This window comes from Adiantum capillus-veneris, chromosome 10 (assembly GCF_014529385.1).
Source record: "Adiantum capillus-veneris isolate H3 chromosome 10, ASM1452938v2, whole genome shotgun sequence".
Lineage (NCBI taxonomy): Eukaryota > Viridiplantae > Streptophyta > Polypodiopsida > Polypodiales > Pteridaceae > Adiantum > Adiantum capillus-veneris.
The window spans coordinates 159,458,024-159,474,469 of NC_140940.1; the positions used below are offsets into that span (position 1 = coordinate 159,458,024).

At 47.3% G+C, this 16,446-nt stretch overlaps 1 protein-coding gene and 1 pseudogene across 1 annotated transcript in view; one reads left to right on the forward strand and one right to left on the reverse strand.

The window, feature by feature from the left end:
• Nucleotides 1-16,446, forward strand: part of LOC147449954 (voltage-dependent chloride channel 1, chloroplastic-like) — a 127,094-nt gene that overhangs the window by 96,284 nt on the left and 14,364 nt on the right. The gene's annotated exons all lie outside the window — the stretch shown is intronic.
• On the reverse strand, nucleotides 3,746-5,965 carry LOC147449955 (uncharacterized; annotated as a pseudogene).

Consider the following 16,446-nt stretch of genomic DNA (forward strand, 5'->3'; position numbering starts at 1 on the left):
ACCTTACGAACGGCAGTCTTGCCTCATGCTTGTCTACTGGGTGGGCGACACCGTGGAGTGCAATGCCGAGAAAGGTATGTCTACCTCAAATACGTCCGCGCACATATTTAGCAGCACAACTGTAGAAGACTCGAGACTCTGACCTTGGGAAACGCTAAGAACGGGAGTCCTGCCTCATGCCAGCCTACTGGGTGGGCGACACCGTGGAGTGCAATGCCAAGAAAGGTATGTCTACCTCAAATACGGCCGGGCACAACCCTCACTCCCTAATATGCTCCTGGGAGATACTGGAGTCACCACCGGACATGTAATCTGAACTCTTAACACCCCCTCTTAGCTCCTGGACAGGAAACAAGTCTAAGGGAGCTGGCATGAGAGGATAATGTCGCCTGTGGAAGAGGTTTGGTGAAGATATCAGCAGGGTTATCTGATGTTGGAATGTACTCTACTCGAAAAGAGCCATCCTTGGTCTTCTCACGAACAAAATGGTAGTGTATCTCTATATGCTTGGTGTGGGCATAGAGTACCGGATTCCTCGCAATGCCTATACAACTCTGGTTGTTAGAGTACATGATGGTCGTCTGATAGGGAAATCCCATCTCTGAATGTAGCGTTCGTAACCACATTGACTCACATGTAGCATTGCAAACAACCCTGTACTTTGCCTCTGTGGAAGATAAGGCAACTATAGGCCGTTTCTTTTGGCTCCATGAAACTGCTCGAGTCAAAAGAAAAAGTGTAACCTGCAGTTGACTGTTGTCCAATCTGAATCACTCCATCCTTGTAGAATGACCTTGGAGTCTATACCTCCGGCCGCATAGTGAATCCCTAATGACTTGGTCACCTTTAAATACCGCAGAGTCCGAAGAGCTTGCTTCAAATGAGACTTGCTAGGTCTCTGCATGAAAGAACAGAGAAGTCCCACCAAGAAACTGACATCAAACCGGGTGTTGAGAACCCAAATAAGAGAACCGACCAGTTTTTGATATTTTGTAGCATCGGCTACATCTGAGAGTCATTTTGTGACAACTTCTGGTTATTGGGATCCATAGAGGTTGAGATAGGTTTGCACTCAGTCATACCAAATGCTTCCAAAAACTCTTGGATATAGCACTCGTGAGAGAGAAAAATTCCCCCCTCTATTTGCCATATCTCCAATCCAAGAAAGTAGTGAAGCAAGCCGAGATCTGTCATCTCAAACTCCTTCGCCAAGATCTCCATGGTATTGCGGATGTGCTCAACATGGCTACCTGTTATTACAAGATCGTCCACATAGACGATAATAAGTGTCACCAATCCTTCTTCACGGTAAATATATAAATTTAGGTTTGCAGAAGATCGTTGAAAGGAGTGTTGTAGAAAGAAAGAGTCTATCTTCTGGTACCATGCTCGAGGGGCTTTCTTTAGGCCATAGAGGGCCTTTAGAAACCTACAAACCATGTCTCTGAAATCTAGATCCTTGAACCTGGAGGTTGCTCCACATACACCTCCTCCTCTAAGTCACCGTTGAGAAAAGCTGAAACAACATCCATCTGAAAAACCGGCCACCCAAAAAAGGTAGCAAGGGCATCCTCGCAGTCAGTGCTAAGGTCTCCTCATAGTCCACACCCTGTCTTTGAGAGAAGCCCTTGGCAAGGAGCTTTGCCTTGTGCTTGTCCAAAGAACCATCATATTTGTACTTGGTCTTGTAGACCCATTTGACGCCAATCACCTTCCGCTTGGCAGACTGCGGAACCAACTCCCAAGTATTGTTCTTTTTAATGGAATCAAGTTCTTTCGGAATGGCCAACTTCCACTTTGGTTGTGAAAGCACCTCCTCAAGTGATAGAGGATCTCTGTCCTTGATCACTGTCGACATCAAAGCATAGTTCACCTGTAATAAAGTCCAATCCACCTCAATAAATCGAAGGCGCTGAGATTGTCATGTTGTACCGGCTTCACTCTAATCTGGTGGAAAATATGAAGTTGCTACATCTCGCAATGTCTCTAATAGCCACTTTGGAAACTTGTCCGAAGGAGGAGCTATTGGTGTATCTGGCTCTAACTCTGCACTATGATGAAAACCACTATCATCAGCATCATCTGAAATGGGTGTATCCTCCTCTGTAGCTTGAGGGACAGGGGTTGGAGAAGAGGGTTCCTCAAGAGGCAACGCATAATCTGGGTCTCCAAGTATCGGCAAATTAGGGGTCGTCGTAAAAAACTTGGGAGCGGAACTCGTCGAAGACAACATCATGGCTGAGTACATCCTTCTTCTCTGGATCATAAAGTCGATATCCCTGTGAAAGAGAATTGTTATCACGTGCACATCCAACCCTATGTGCATGTGGACAAGCTATCTCAGGTCTAGGGTTCAAGTCAGCCTAGGAAGTGTTCTAGCACCTTTGTGCGCAGGCCGTGCATGTCCAGGCACTAAGATTAGTTGCATATCCTCTTATTGCACACAACATCATCATTAGCATGGCATTCAGTAACCATCATGAGCATTTTACAGAGCATAGAACCCTTCTTCCCAAAATACACATTTTTCACTTATTTATTAATAAGTGACTTTTGTTGGAAAAGTGAGTAGGGCAAATTGCTAAAGGAATATAAAAGAAACCTGGCAGTCACTCAGTAGAAGCAAGAGAAACAAGGAGAGCACAAGCAAATCTCTTGCAGCATGCCCTCGAGCGTTTCCTCCTCGGCAAGACTCCCTCAGCCATTCAGCGCCAGCGTTTCCACCCCTTCAACCTCAACGTTTTCAGCCCAGCTTCATCAGCGTTTTCAGCCAGCTATCGACAGAGTTTCCAGCCAAGATTCAGCAGCGTTTTCAGCAAGACAAATTCAGCGTTTTCAGCCAAGTGTCCCAACGTTTTTAAGCAGGCCTCAGAAGCGCTTTCAGCCAATCTCCACCAGCGTTTTTGAGCCTCAAAACTCAGCCAGATTTCAGCCATTATTCATCGTCGCCATCATCATCGCCGTCATCGTCGACTTAGCCTTCCCTTGCATCATAGCATCAAGTTCATTACACCAACACCATCGTACCAGATTTGTGCAATCAATAGCATAGACCTCTCTCACCATCGAGAGAGGGGCCCTTGGAGGAGGGTTTGAGAACCGCCTGGTGTCATATTCTTCTCTCTCTCTTCTCTCAGTCTCTAACACGTCCACTCACAGTAGCATTCACTTTGTTTGTGATCATTGCATTCTCTCGCTAAAGGATGGAAGGCTCTCCCTTCCATAAGTAAAAGGAACCCTTGAGCACAGTTTGGAGCACTCATCTTTAGCAATATCAACATTCACTTCCGCTGCACCTTACAATTGTAGCCTTCAAAAAACATTCTCTTGGACTTGTGGTCAAAGTTGAACTTCCATAGTTACATGGGACAGCGGGTCGGGGTCGGGAACGGGACGGGACGGCAAGAGTCAGGAAACGGGGACGGGGGTCGGAACGGCAAAAAAAAAAGAGTTTTTTTGGCATTTTTTGACCTACACACATGCCACACACATAGAGCATCACTTTGACCATAAATTTACACTAAATAGACCAAAGAACACGAGTCATATAGGCGGAAATGTGCTAATAAAACATCGATGATTGATGGATACAAAATGACAAGTGCATGCCACAAGGGCTCAAGAGTCAAAAATGCCTAAAGGACTTAGGACAAGCCTGAGGCCTCAAGGATAACAAAAACTACAAAGGGCTATGTAGTAGGTAGAGTCGTAGACTCGAGAGTCGAGTGATCAATGATCATCAAACTCAAGAAGTGCTCGCCTACTGAATCTCCATATCGTCGTCGTAGTCGAGGTCGTCAGCGACGTATGAGGGCTCGGGAGGCTCGCATTGAGGCTGGAAGTCCTCCGCTAGCTCCTACGAAAGAGTATCGGCCATAGATGGATTCTCTTGTGCCATCTCCCACTTAGTGAAGGGATCAGCCTTGTGTGTGACGCTCTTGGCAAGCATGCGCAAGTTAGCGCTCACAAACACCAAATAATTGGCCCTCTGAACCCCAAGGCGATTCCTCTTCTTAGAGGCAATGTGGCTGTACACACTCCATAGTTGCTCCAAGCAACTAGTGGTACATGCTTGGCTAAGGACACGAACAGCCAAGCGCTGCAAATGTGGGCCATCTCCTCCATAGTCCTCCCACCACAAAACCGAGCCAATCTTGTTGCGATCAAGCTGTGCATCTACACATCCATAGGAGCCCTTCTTTTGCCTGTAGTTGAGTAGCTCGTCTCTAATCTTGCGCCTAATGTCACTGCTAGGCTCAAGGCGCTCCAATGCAAGCCGCCATCCTTTGCTCACCTCCTTGTCGGTCTCTTGACGCCTTCCCTGAAACTCAGGGTCATGCACATAAGCTGCCGCATGAAGTGGAGAGTAGTATCCATTCCACCTCCACTCACACAAGCCATGAATCTTTGCATACTGAACAGGGTCAGGCACAAGCTTCTCAAGTGCCTCTATCATCCGATCCATGGCTTCGTAGACTTTGCCAATGCATGGTTGCAAGCCATCCACTACTCGAAGTAGGTATCGAATAGGCTTGACCATGGCGTCAAGAGGCTTCACCTCCTCCCATTAAACGGCGTCGTCGGCCCATTCTCGGCATTTCAATCCTGTTGTTGATGTAGACTCCGGCATGGCGTGGAACTCATCACTGAGAAAGAGGCCCCTTAAGGCTCCGCCACATGTAGACAAGCGGCCTAGCATAAGCCAATTGAATGCAAATCTTGTCTCTGAATATTTTAGCAAGGACAAGTGGCTCCTCTTTGAGAATTCATGGCGCACTTTTTGATGGTTGAGCACAAAGGAGACAATTCGAGAGGCGTCACCAATGGTGGGTGAAATCCATGACAAGTTCCCTATGTCCTTGAGGAGGTTATTGAAGCAATGCGCCATGCAAAATGTGACATGGATGCTGGGATACATGCCCTCAATGAAAGCTCCGGCTGCCCTATTTGACGCCTCTCCATCTGCAACCATACAAAGGACATTCTCCGGGCCGGTGATCTCTATGGTGCTTGTCCACTCCGCAACAAGCATCTCGGCGGCCTTGCCACTATCGGATGCATCACGTGACTCCACAAAGTACATCTCCCCCCGAGAGTAGGCCACCACCCCGTGGATGGACCGCTTGCGGGTGTCGCTTTATCCATCTACAAGGAGAGAGACGCCATTGGTCTCCCACAAATCCTTTGTTGCTTGGGCCGCTTGCTCCACGGCAAGCTTCTCTTTGTCAAGGAGGGTGGTGCGAAGCCTCTCCGATGAAGGTGGCACATAAGAGGAGCCATATTCCCCTATTTTCGTAACCATGGTTCGAAAATATGGAGACCTATCCACACAAAATAGAGCATGTTGTGTTAGTATGGAGAGTCGAGAAGTTATAACCCATTATGAATACAAAATGGAAGATTACAATGTGCATATGCCAAGGGAAACTCACCGCGAAGCATGGAAGGCAATGTGGTCGTGGAAGAAGAATCGGGCAACCGACCTATCCACCTCTTCCTTCAATTTAGGATTCCAATTTTCGTTGAGAGTGCTTTGGCGATGCGGAACGGAAGAGGACGGTGTAGATGCATGGCTCTTGAAGCTTCGAGAGATGTCGTCAAGGTTGGCTTCCCTTTGCTCTCGCGGTGTCGTTGTGGCGGAGGGATCAACGGCAACAAAACGGCCCCTCTTGGCCGCTTCCGCAACCTCATACACCGCGAGCTTCTCAAGAAGATCGAACCTCTTCTTGGGAGCTACATGAGGGCAAAACTTCACCTCGTGACCGGGGTCATGAAGAAGATGGGCTCGCACTTTGTTTGCACCACCCGTTCTCTTGTATGGGCATAGCTTGCATGTCCATGGTCTTGCACCGCCACCTTTGCCACGCGTGCTAAAGTCGACTTCATCCCACCACGACCACGTTTGCACGGCGGGCCTCCTTCGAGAAGAACCCGCTTGAGAAGTGGAGTTGGCTTGAGATGACATGATGGTGGAGAGACTCAAGAGATTAGAGCTTAGAAGTTAAGAGGAGTTAGAGGAGAGCTTGTGTGGAGAAAGAGTAGAGGAGAGCTTCAAAGTGGGTAGAAGAGGGAGAGGAGAGCTTCAAAGTGGGCAGAAGAGGGAGAGAGTGGAGACTCAAGGGTTGAGTGTAGAGCGTACGAGCCACGGCGCGTAGTCATGCTTGAGCCTTGAGCAATGAGTCTATGAGTAGAGAGGAGAGCTTGAGCCTTGAGGGAATAAGTATTAAGAGGCCCAAGGGGGCTTTTATAGCCTCTTAAGGGCCAAGCCCCCCCAAAATATGGCAGTTGGGCTGCAAATAGCCGTTTAAAACGGTCAAAAACAGTCTAGAACGGCTAATTTTTTTTGGCCTGAAAACTGTCGTTCCTGGCCGTTCCATCCATCCCCGTCCGTTTCGGTTCGTCCTCGTCCGTCCCCCCTGCCCGCCCGTCCGGCACCTCTTCCGACCGTCCCAAGGCGTCCCAAGGTGTCCCCGGCTCGGTTACGGCCGTCCCCCGGCCCTGGGGCCCGTCCCCCCCGTCCCCTGCAACTCCCCCCCCTCTCCTCCTCCGGTACATGGACATATGCATTGCTCCCAAAGATTCGAAAATGGGAGACGTCGGGCTTCTTACCAAAGTAAGGTCCGAATGGGGTCTTGCTTGGAACTGAAGAGGTTGGAGATCAGTTTATGGCATGAACTGCCGTTGTAGCTGTCTTTGCCCATAAAGACTTTGACAAGTCTCGATGCTCAAACATGATCCATGCCATTTCTACCACTGTCCTATTCTTCCGCTCCACAACTCCATTCTGTGAAGGGGATCTAGTATTTGCAAGCTCTCGCTTGATCCCATTGTCCGCACAAAAATGAATGAATGCCTTGGAGATAAACTCCCCACCCTTGTTCGGTCAAATAGTCCTCAACACTTGATTGCTTTCTTTCTCCACAAGAGAATGCCAATTCTTGAAGAGGCCAAATGCCTCATACTTGTACTGTAGAAAATACACCCATGTAAAGCGGCCGAAATCGTCCACGAGCAACATGAAATAGAGAGCCTTCCCGAGGGAAGGAGTTTGCATAGGATTACTTCCAACATTTGGTAAGCGTGTAAACATTTGCTCACGAAAAGCAAGCCGAAGAGTATCATTGTTCAAATGATCAAATCTGTAATGCCAAAAATCACCTATGGGTATCCGTGTTGGTGAAGAAAGAGCATGGAGCCTATAGAGTCCGTTCTCCACTGTGCTCCCTCTGACCTCCTTGCCGGATTCACGATCTTGAATAGATACCACATCCTCTGTAAAAATCACCTCCATGCAAAGCTTGCACACCTCGTGCATAGACACAAGATGAAATCCCAGCTTCGGAGCATAAAGTACCTTGGAGGTATGCATACCCTCTCTGCCGTGGGGAATCAACCATAGTTACTCGAAACGGGAACGGGACGGGAACGGGGAGGAGGAGGGGGGGTCGGAACAGGAATGGGGCGGAACGGTCCACCTAAAGTAAGGATTGAATTACCTCCATTCAGCTTAGTCTCAAATAAACTCCTAAACAACCCCAAAACTGCCCCCAAATCTGCCCCATAGCCTGCCCTCAAACTGCACCAAATATGTTCCCCGAAAAGCCCTAAATCTGCCCCCAAAAGCCCACTTTTTTTCCCCCCAAATGCCTACTTTTGCCCGTTCCACTCCGCGTTTCGCCGTTGCGCCTCATGTTCTGCCCATTCCAGAACACCGTTCCGGTTACACCCCGTTCCGGAACGGCGTTCCATTCCCATCTCCATTTCGGGAATGGGACTCGTCCGGAACGTCGTTTCGGAACGTTTGGGCTGTGTTCCCCCCGTTCCCTGTTACAGTGGAATCAACTCCATAGATTCCTCGCTATGAATAGGAATTTCAGATTTGTTGCCAGTAAAAATGGTACATACCACAGTGTTGCCGCATGCTGGACAAGATCCTTCGAAGGTTTCATGTGCCGTGAGGTACCACTATCCAGACTCCAATCACGATCATCTCGAACCGCAAGAGTCGAAGCAACCTCCGATGTCCCTGGAGAGTCCTTTGAGGGTAGAATCTTCAAATGATGAAGGCTGGTGACTGCACCAATGTCGTCTCCAACTCACTTTGGACATTTCCGCCAATAATGGCCTTTTTCCCCACAATTATTGCAATGTCTTTCGGCCTTCAAGGCTTCCTTGTCAGCATCACTCTTCTTTTCCTTGGTATTGTTCCTTTTCTTCTTAGCCTTCTGCTGCTTGTTGTTGTTGGAAGAACCAATCAAGGCTTCGGAGCCTGACTTCTTCCCCGTATTGAACCGCTCCTATTGGTCCAACACCATTGGAACAATCTCGTCCCAAAAGATAGTATTCAATTGGCCACTCATAATCAACGAAGAATAGAAATTGGTATACCGAGGAGGTAATTGGGCCAAAAGCTGGATGGCCATGTCCTCTAAACTGATAAGCTTCCCTGTATGAAGTATCTCTTGTTGAAGCTCCTCTATCTTGCTGATGTGATCCCGCATGGAAGTGTTCTTCGCAACCAGGGTCCTCAACTGCACCTCGAGGGCTATCCGCTTCATTGGAGAAACTCAATCATATAGTGAAGAAAGCCGATCCCAAATCAACTTCGCGTCTTTAATCAATCGGATGTGACTGATGACTGATGGTGTACTGTTGAGGATAATGAAAGACCGGAGTCGAACATTGACACGCTCCCACAACTTCGCCCCCGTAGGGTCCCTTGAATTTTGAAAGTTGCTTGAAACAAAGCCTCCAAGCTTGTAAGAGTCGAAGACCGCTGGTGCAGCCGAAGTGTATCGATCCTAGCAGAGGGCACATACAGTGATGTGTATGCTAACAGGTGCATGACAGAGTGCTAAAGCAGGTATGCAAGGCTTGGGCAGGCAAGTGGCAGTGGAGACTTGATCCGGGAGGGAAAAAAGATTTTTAGAATGGGGAGTTTTTGGCGGAGTTTACGGCTCGATCATTGAATGACTGGGTATCAAGTTGCAAAGACTTGAAGCAGGAGCGAAAAAAGATTTTTTGGAGGTTTTTCTGGCGACATTTTGAGGCTCTTGGAGGATGGCCAAGCCTTAGAGCACCACGTAGTAGCACAATTGCAGAAGGCTTGAGACTCTGACCCCGGGAAACCTTAGGAATGGGGGTCTTTGTTGGGTTAAAGGCCCAAATGACCCCTTTTATGTACATTTTTAAAGGTTACTAACCTTTGGCCATTGAACTTGAAGGGGATTGGGGGAGCACCACAGACGGAGAGTGAGAGAGAGAGAAGGAGACACACGACACAGATATGGGTGGGGAGACTCAAAGAGTGAGCAGCCCCCTATACACTTATGCTATGTATAAGGTATACAAGTCAGTGGGCGCCCAGACTCTCGGCGGCCGGGCAAGGCACAAGCGCCTATACCCCAACAACCTCCCACTTAAAGGCGACTGTGCCTTTAAGCAAGGGAACCTAGTCTAAAGACTACAAAAGGTGAGAGAAAACCACTCTCAACCGATGCCCACTGGCTGGCTGTGATCGTGTGCATCCGGTTGTCCTGCTCCCGTGTAAGTCCATACATCACCAGACGTACCGCACACGTACTGCAAGTATGTACGCAATACCTGCATATCTCCCTCATGCACTATGCCATCATCAGTCAACAAACGACTGACAACCCCAACTGCAAATGCTCCCACTGCAGCTGCGATATCCGATCTCAAGATCAACATCTCATACATGAGACCACCGAATGCCGATGCAATGCTAGCGGGCCCTGCTAGCTCTACGGAGCATGCATCAACATATATATCCCTGGCAATAGGCATCTCTGACTGACAAGGCGTGTCAGCCACATGCATCTCCTGACTGTCCACAAAAGACGCATCAACCTGTCGTGCAACCTCAGAGCACACCAGCTGCTCTAGGTGTCTGCTGGAAGACATATCCTGCACAACTATATCCCCATGCTCACTGTCAAGCATAGAAAGGAATGACTGCATAATCGCTGACATCTTAGTCTCCTTTGCAATCATCCACTGCAAACATGACCACTCAATCTGCTGTGACTCACTAGAGCTCTCATGCTCTAACTCCGTATGCATAGACTCTTGCACAACGTCCTCCTGTCGTGACTCACTAGAGCAAGACCGCTCTACCTGTTATCCTGCATAGAAGTATCTCGCACAACTGACTCTCTGCTTTGCTCAGTCACTAGCAAAGCATGCATGTCTGACTCTGTCACCTCTCTGTGTGACTGCTCAAGTCGTGCCCCAACTGTGTGCACAACGAGCTCACTACTCTGCACTCCATGCAAAGCATCCTGCAACCCATGAGCAAAAGAGACTCGCCTGCTCTCTCGCTCTCTACTTGGCTGCATGATCACAGAGACAACACCGTCTCTCTCGTGATCCACATGCAATGGGTAACCTGTACCACTCGTGGCACCTCTCGCAATCACTAGCGAACCCAAATGCAACGCAAAAGATCGCTCAAGCAGCGATACCCGACATCCACTATCCCGTAACTGTCTGACTGAGATCAAATCCCGTCTCAGATCTGGCACATAACGCACGTGACGTAGGGTAAATCTCATACCACTGGGCAAGGACAAACATACGTCTCCTGTACCCTCAATGTCATACACAGCACCATCAGCCATGTGCACACAACCAAGTCTCCCACTAGAAAACGTGCTAAACCACTCACGATGCGACGTGACATGGAATGTAGCATCTGAATCTAGTAACCAATGTGAAGACAATGTGCAATCCGATATGCAATCCGTAGACATAAGATCGTATGAAGACAAGCTAGATGTAAATGTGACATCGCCATCACAAGCATACTCAGTAACCACCGTACTGATCTCACTAGCATCTGTCATGCCCAAATCTGCATCACGCATCTGTCGCCTCCTTTGTCTCAAACGCCTGAAACATCGACGCCTAATGTGCCCTCTATGTCCACAATGCCAACATGTCAAGTCTCTATGCCGTCGAGACTTGCGTGTGGGACCAATCTCTCCCATGGACATAGAAGTGGGACTAGACTCCCCTGTAGACATGGATGTCGCGTACATAGCATGTAAACTCTGCCATAAAGCATGAGTTGTAGTCTCCCTCGAGACCTGCCAGTAAACAGACTCAACCAGATGCAAATGAATTGTAGACATGTCTAACTCATCAAGATCCTGCCAATCATCATCACGCATAGACTTGGGCTTCGCTGATAAACCATGCAAGGGTTTATCCTGCCCCAAATCCGCCAATGCAACAAGCATATGTTCCTTCCAAGCAACAAAATCTACACCATCAAACTGTGTCAGACCATAACGCTGGAAGTCAAATGAAAAATCAGCCATAATGCTCGCAAAAGAGCAACCAACAATGAGTAGCAAATGTCAACCAAATCAGCCCTAAACTGGCTCGAATTGCATCAACAAAAGTCTGCAAATATGGCTGTAAGATATGGCTGCAAATCAGCCCCAAAATTCAGCTCTTAAACAGCTGCATAAACAAGTCACAAATGTGTCCCAAATCAGCCTAAAACTGAGCCATACATGGACACCTACAAAGAGGAAACAATGGCTGAAAATTCAGCGCCCAAATAAACCCTCAAACCTGCCTGTAAACTTGTAAACCTGTAGCTGAAACCTGCTGAAAAACCTCAAGCCATTAGTGCTCGAATCCGGCTACCTAGCTCGTAGCCACACAAGCATACATCACAATACTCACTCCTGTGAGTGTGCCAAGATAACTGTACGCCTGTCAAACCCGTGAGCTAATCACCAAGCCCACACTGTGCGGTATCGATGCATACACACGCACAAATCTCCCACCTGCAGAGAACACCGCACGCAAATGCTGAGTGCAACCCGCAATCTCTACCTAGATCGCATAAATGATACGTATAAAACTCTTGTGAAAATTTCACCAGAGTTTGACGCACAATGGCTATCAACACAAAATAACCATTGTCCTGCAAGCTCAATACAATGAGCAATCAATGCGCATCAAACTACCCTCCAAATGCATGCACCAATCTCCACATTTTGCATACATCATTGCAAACACCTGCAAATCTAGTACACAAATATCTGCTCTACCTGTGACTGCCAAAAAACATGCTCGAGGCATACATTGCCGAGCTCAAAATGCAATCACATTAGTCTCCCTGAGCATCAAACCACATAAGGCATACATCGTATCCTCCCACCTGTGAGGAAACTTGCAGCAAATATCACTCTCACATCTGAGAGCAAACCATGTGTGGAATCCTCGACACACAATAAACAACTGCTGCTGCTGCAGAAAATTCAGCGTTCAGAATTTTACAATTCTGATATGACGAGTGCGTCCGGAGCGTGCCAAAACCCCAAGGTAGACTCCTGGATCACATGTATCCGAGTCCGGGTGTGAAAGCTATGCCAAAAACAGTGTTTTTGGGACCCGAAAGTGCACAAATAAACTTGCTGCTGTACCTGCTGTAATTCAAAGCATAATTTCAGCAAATAGACATCACCATTACGTCCGGAGCGTGCCAAAACCCTGACCTAGACTCCTGGATCATGTAGATCTGACTCTGTATGACGGAGCTACGCAAAAAACTGCGTTTTAGAGCCCGAAAATGGCAAAAACGAGCTGCACACAGTCTTGAACCTGCTCCTGCTCCACTCTGCGTGATGCAATGTCCTCTCAATGCAAGCTCCAACACAAGAGCTCTGCCACAACAGTATCCAAGCACTCGAATGTCAAGCTCTCCTCCGCCGAGCACTTCTCTAACGAGCTCCACGGAGCTCAAAAGCTCCTCTCACTAAGGAAGCCGCAACCGCCTCCTCGACCAAGCTTGACCACACCAAGCTCCTAAGCTCCAAAGACAATGCTCCTCAAGCTAAAATCGCTGTCCGTGAAACTCCGCGATCGAACTCCACCGTCGAGAGCGAGCCAACAATGAGTAGCAAATGTCAACCAAATCAGCCATAAACTGGCTCGAATTGCATCAACAAAAGTCTGCAAATATGGCTGTAAGATAGCACCCAGACTCTGGGCGGCCGGGCAAGGCACAGGCGCCTATACCCCAACAGAACTTGGCCACTAACTTAAAAATGGTCTTATACTTTAATAAAGGGAATGAGAGCCAAACTTATTCTCTCACTTATTCCCCTCACAAAACGTGTAGCGCTCTCTCCTCTCTCCTTCGTTTTCTCACGCCCCCTTCTCTGAAGGCCATCGCCACCTCTCCAAGCCTCAAGCCCTGTACTTCTCCTCGTGCTCTATCACTTGCACACTCTGTTGCATACTCATCAACTGGTATCAGAGCCAAATTAGGGTTTGCTTCCAAACCTGCAAACGCTGATTTTCAGCCAAGGAGGTCAACTTTTACGCGAGGTTTATAATTTTATCGCCAAAGGACTCGTCCCCGAACACCAGAGGGCTCCCGGCAAGTCAAATGGACCTAAAACAGGTTGAAATTAGGTCAAAATCAGCAAATTTCAGGTTATGACAAGAAAATACAGGTTTTGCAAATTATGTATTAAGGTGTGGGAACATCTTTACTAAGTCCCCGCTACCCAAAAACAAAGAAATTGTCGAAAAACAGGTCCTAAAACAGGTGTTTTCAGCAAATTTCAGATTTACGCAGGTTTGTGCAAGTGTATTTTTGATGCATCTACATTGAGGAAAGTGCAAATTGATGCAATTCATGCACATTTGACAAGTTTTGGCTATGTATGACCATTTGTGGCTCAATTTTCTGCAATTTGATGCTACAAATTGGGGCTTTTGCTCATACATGCTTCTAACGGATGTGCATTAGCGTTATGTATGTTCTGCGATGCTAAAAACAACTAAAATTGTTATTTTTGAGCACAAATTCACTCGCTGAAATTTCCTGTGCATAAATTTCAGAAATTGTTTTTTGTGCCTAAATCGATCCATTTTGCCTCAAATTGCTCCTGTGACCATTTGAAGCTGTAGTGCACACTTCTCCGGTTTTGGTGCATTTTGCCCAAAAATTCAGCGTACTAGCCCTCTTATTCGTGCAACTATGGCCTCATCTTCTTCGGATGTGAAGAATCTCTTCGAGATTAGGAGGTTCGATGGAACAGGTTTCGACCTTTGGAAAGACAGGATCCAGGGAATCCTATTTCTGAAGGATTTTGAAGGGGCACTTGAACAGGTAAAGCCACATAATATGTCGGATGAAGCATGGGTTAGCCTGAACAGGAAGGCAGTTACATACATCAAAATGGCCATGACCGATGAGACGGTGATTGATTTGAAAGGTCTCACAAATGCTTTTGACATGTGGGAGAAGTTAAAGGCGATGTATGAGAATAGAACGCCTGTCAACTAACCAAGTGCACTTGATGCGAAAACTTGTTGGCATGCAGCTAGATAAGTCCAAGAGCACTGCAGAGCACTTGTTGTTTACAGGTACTTTGTCGCAGTTACAGGATTCATGTTTGCCTCCTTTTGATGATAAGCTGAAAGCTATCTTCTTGCTTTTGACCTTACCTGATTCATGGAAAACATTGGTGGTTTCATTGTCGAATAACCCCAATTCGACCTTTGATGGTGTTAGGGGTTCTATCTTGAATGAGGAAATATGGAGGAAAGCAGGTGGAGAGGGAGGCAGCTCTGCCAACATGGTTAGAGGTAGGACAGAGAAGAAGAATGTCTATGCATAAAGGAGTAAGAGTAAGGAAAGGGGAAATGCCAGCAAAGGCAAGGGTGATGTGACTTGCTATCAGTGTGGCAGGAAAGGTCACAAGAAACCCGATTGCAGGTACTACAAAACCGAGTTAGAACGGAAAAAGAATGGCGGAGACAAAAAGAAAGAAAAGAAGGAAACCAAGCCAGATGCACAGGACAGCTCAAACGACAAAGAGATGGCCAATGTGGCTTCTAGTGTTGTGATTAAGGAGTTGTGAGATGTAGAGGACATCTTGTGTGCCACTTTGTCAGATGATGATGCTTATGACCCTGATGCCTCTCTTAATGCTCATTCACAGGACATGCAGATTACCAAGAGTGATCTTATTGATGCTTTGTTGATTGTCAATGATGCATTATCCCAGACTTGGATAGTTGATTCCGGTGCTTCATTTCATGTGACTCCTATCAAGGAGTGTTTCTCTACTTTTGATGCAGGCAAACATGGCCATGTATACTTTGGAAACAATCATGCATGTTCCATTGAGGGTATTGGCACTGTGCATCTCTGCATAGATGGCACAAATGAGCTTGTCTTGCATGATGCTAGATATGTGCCGGGAATCAAGAAGAGTCTGCTTTCTGTTGGTCAGATGGATATGCATGGTTACAGCATCTTGTTTGAGAGAGGATCATGGAAAATGACTAAAGGCTCAAGGCTGATTGTAAAGGGCACAAAGAAAGGGACAACATGCATGGCAAGGCCACGTTGGGCAAGTTTATTGCATTGGCTGCAATTAACTCTCACATGGAGTTATGGCACAAGAGGCTTGGCCATATGAGCCAAAAGGGTCTTTCTAAGCTTTGTACTTCGAACAAGCTTGATGCTAAAGGCACAAAGCTTGACTTTTGTTGTCACTTGACACATCCAACCCTATGTGTCCGTGGACAAGCTACAGCACGACAAGGGTTCAGTCAATCCAGTTAGTCTAGATTAGAAGTGATCTGGCACTTTTGTGAGGCTATTCGTAGAACGTGCATGCCCAGTCACTTAGTGCAGTTGCATATTCTCTGGTTGCACACAGCATGATCATAAGCATTCCCATCAGAATCCTTTAGAATCAGTTAGGGAAATTTTCCAATGCATTTAGCCTATTTTACCTATTTTTGACATTTTTCACTTATTAATTTAAGTGACTTTCCAACAAAAGTAGGTAGGGCAAATTGGGTAAGAAAATATATAAGCAAACCAAAGTTAGCACTAAATGGCAGAAGAGGCAACAAGAGCCAAGCTCAGCAGGCAACTTCTCAGTAAGATCAAGCCTTGGTGGACCTTCCCTCCAAGCAGCAGATCCCCCCCCCATAGCCTAGCGTTTTTGCTCCATCGCCAGCCTCCACTTTGTGTTGGCGTTTTGCAGCAGGTACCGAATTTCAGCCCATTGCATCTGGCGTTTTTGCATGATTGCCGGCGTGCTGTCCCCTCAGCGTTTCCAGCCTTAAAACGCTTTAGATAAGCCTCAGTTTCAGCCCCTAAACGCAGCCCATCTCAGCGTTTTTCCTCAGCTACCACCTGCGTTTTTCAGCCACAAGAAAGCAGCCCCGACTTTCAACAATTCAATTGCAGCAGGTTTCAGCAGTTAGCGTGTTTGGACAGCAGTCAGAAGCCTTCAGTTTTCAGCCCTATTGTCGGCCTTGCCATCACTGTCGTCATCGTCGACATAGCCTAGACTTGCATCAGTCTCATGCATACCGTTTGTACCAGTTTGTGCAATCAATAGTAGACCACTCTCGCCGACGAGAGTGGGTCCTTCG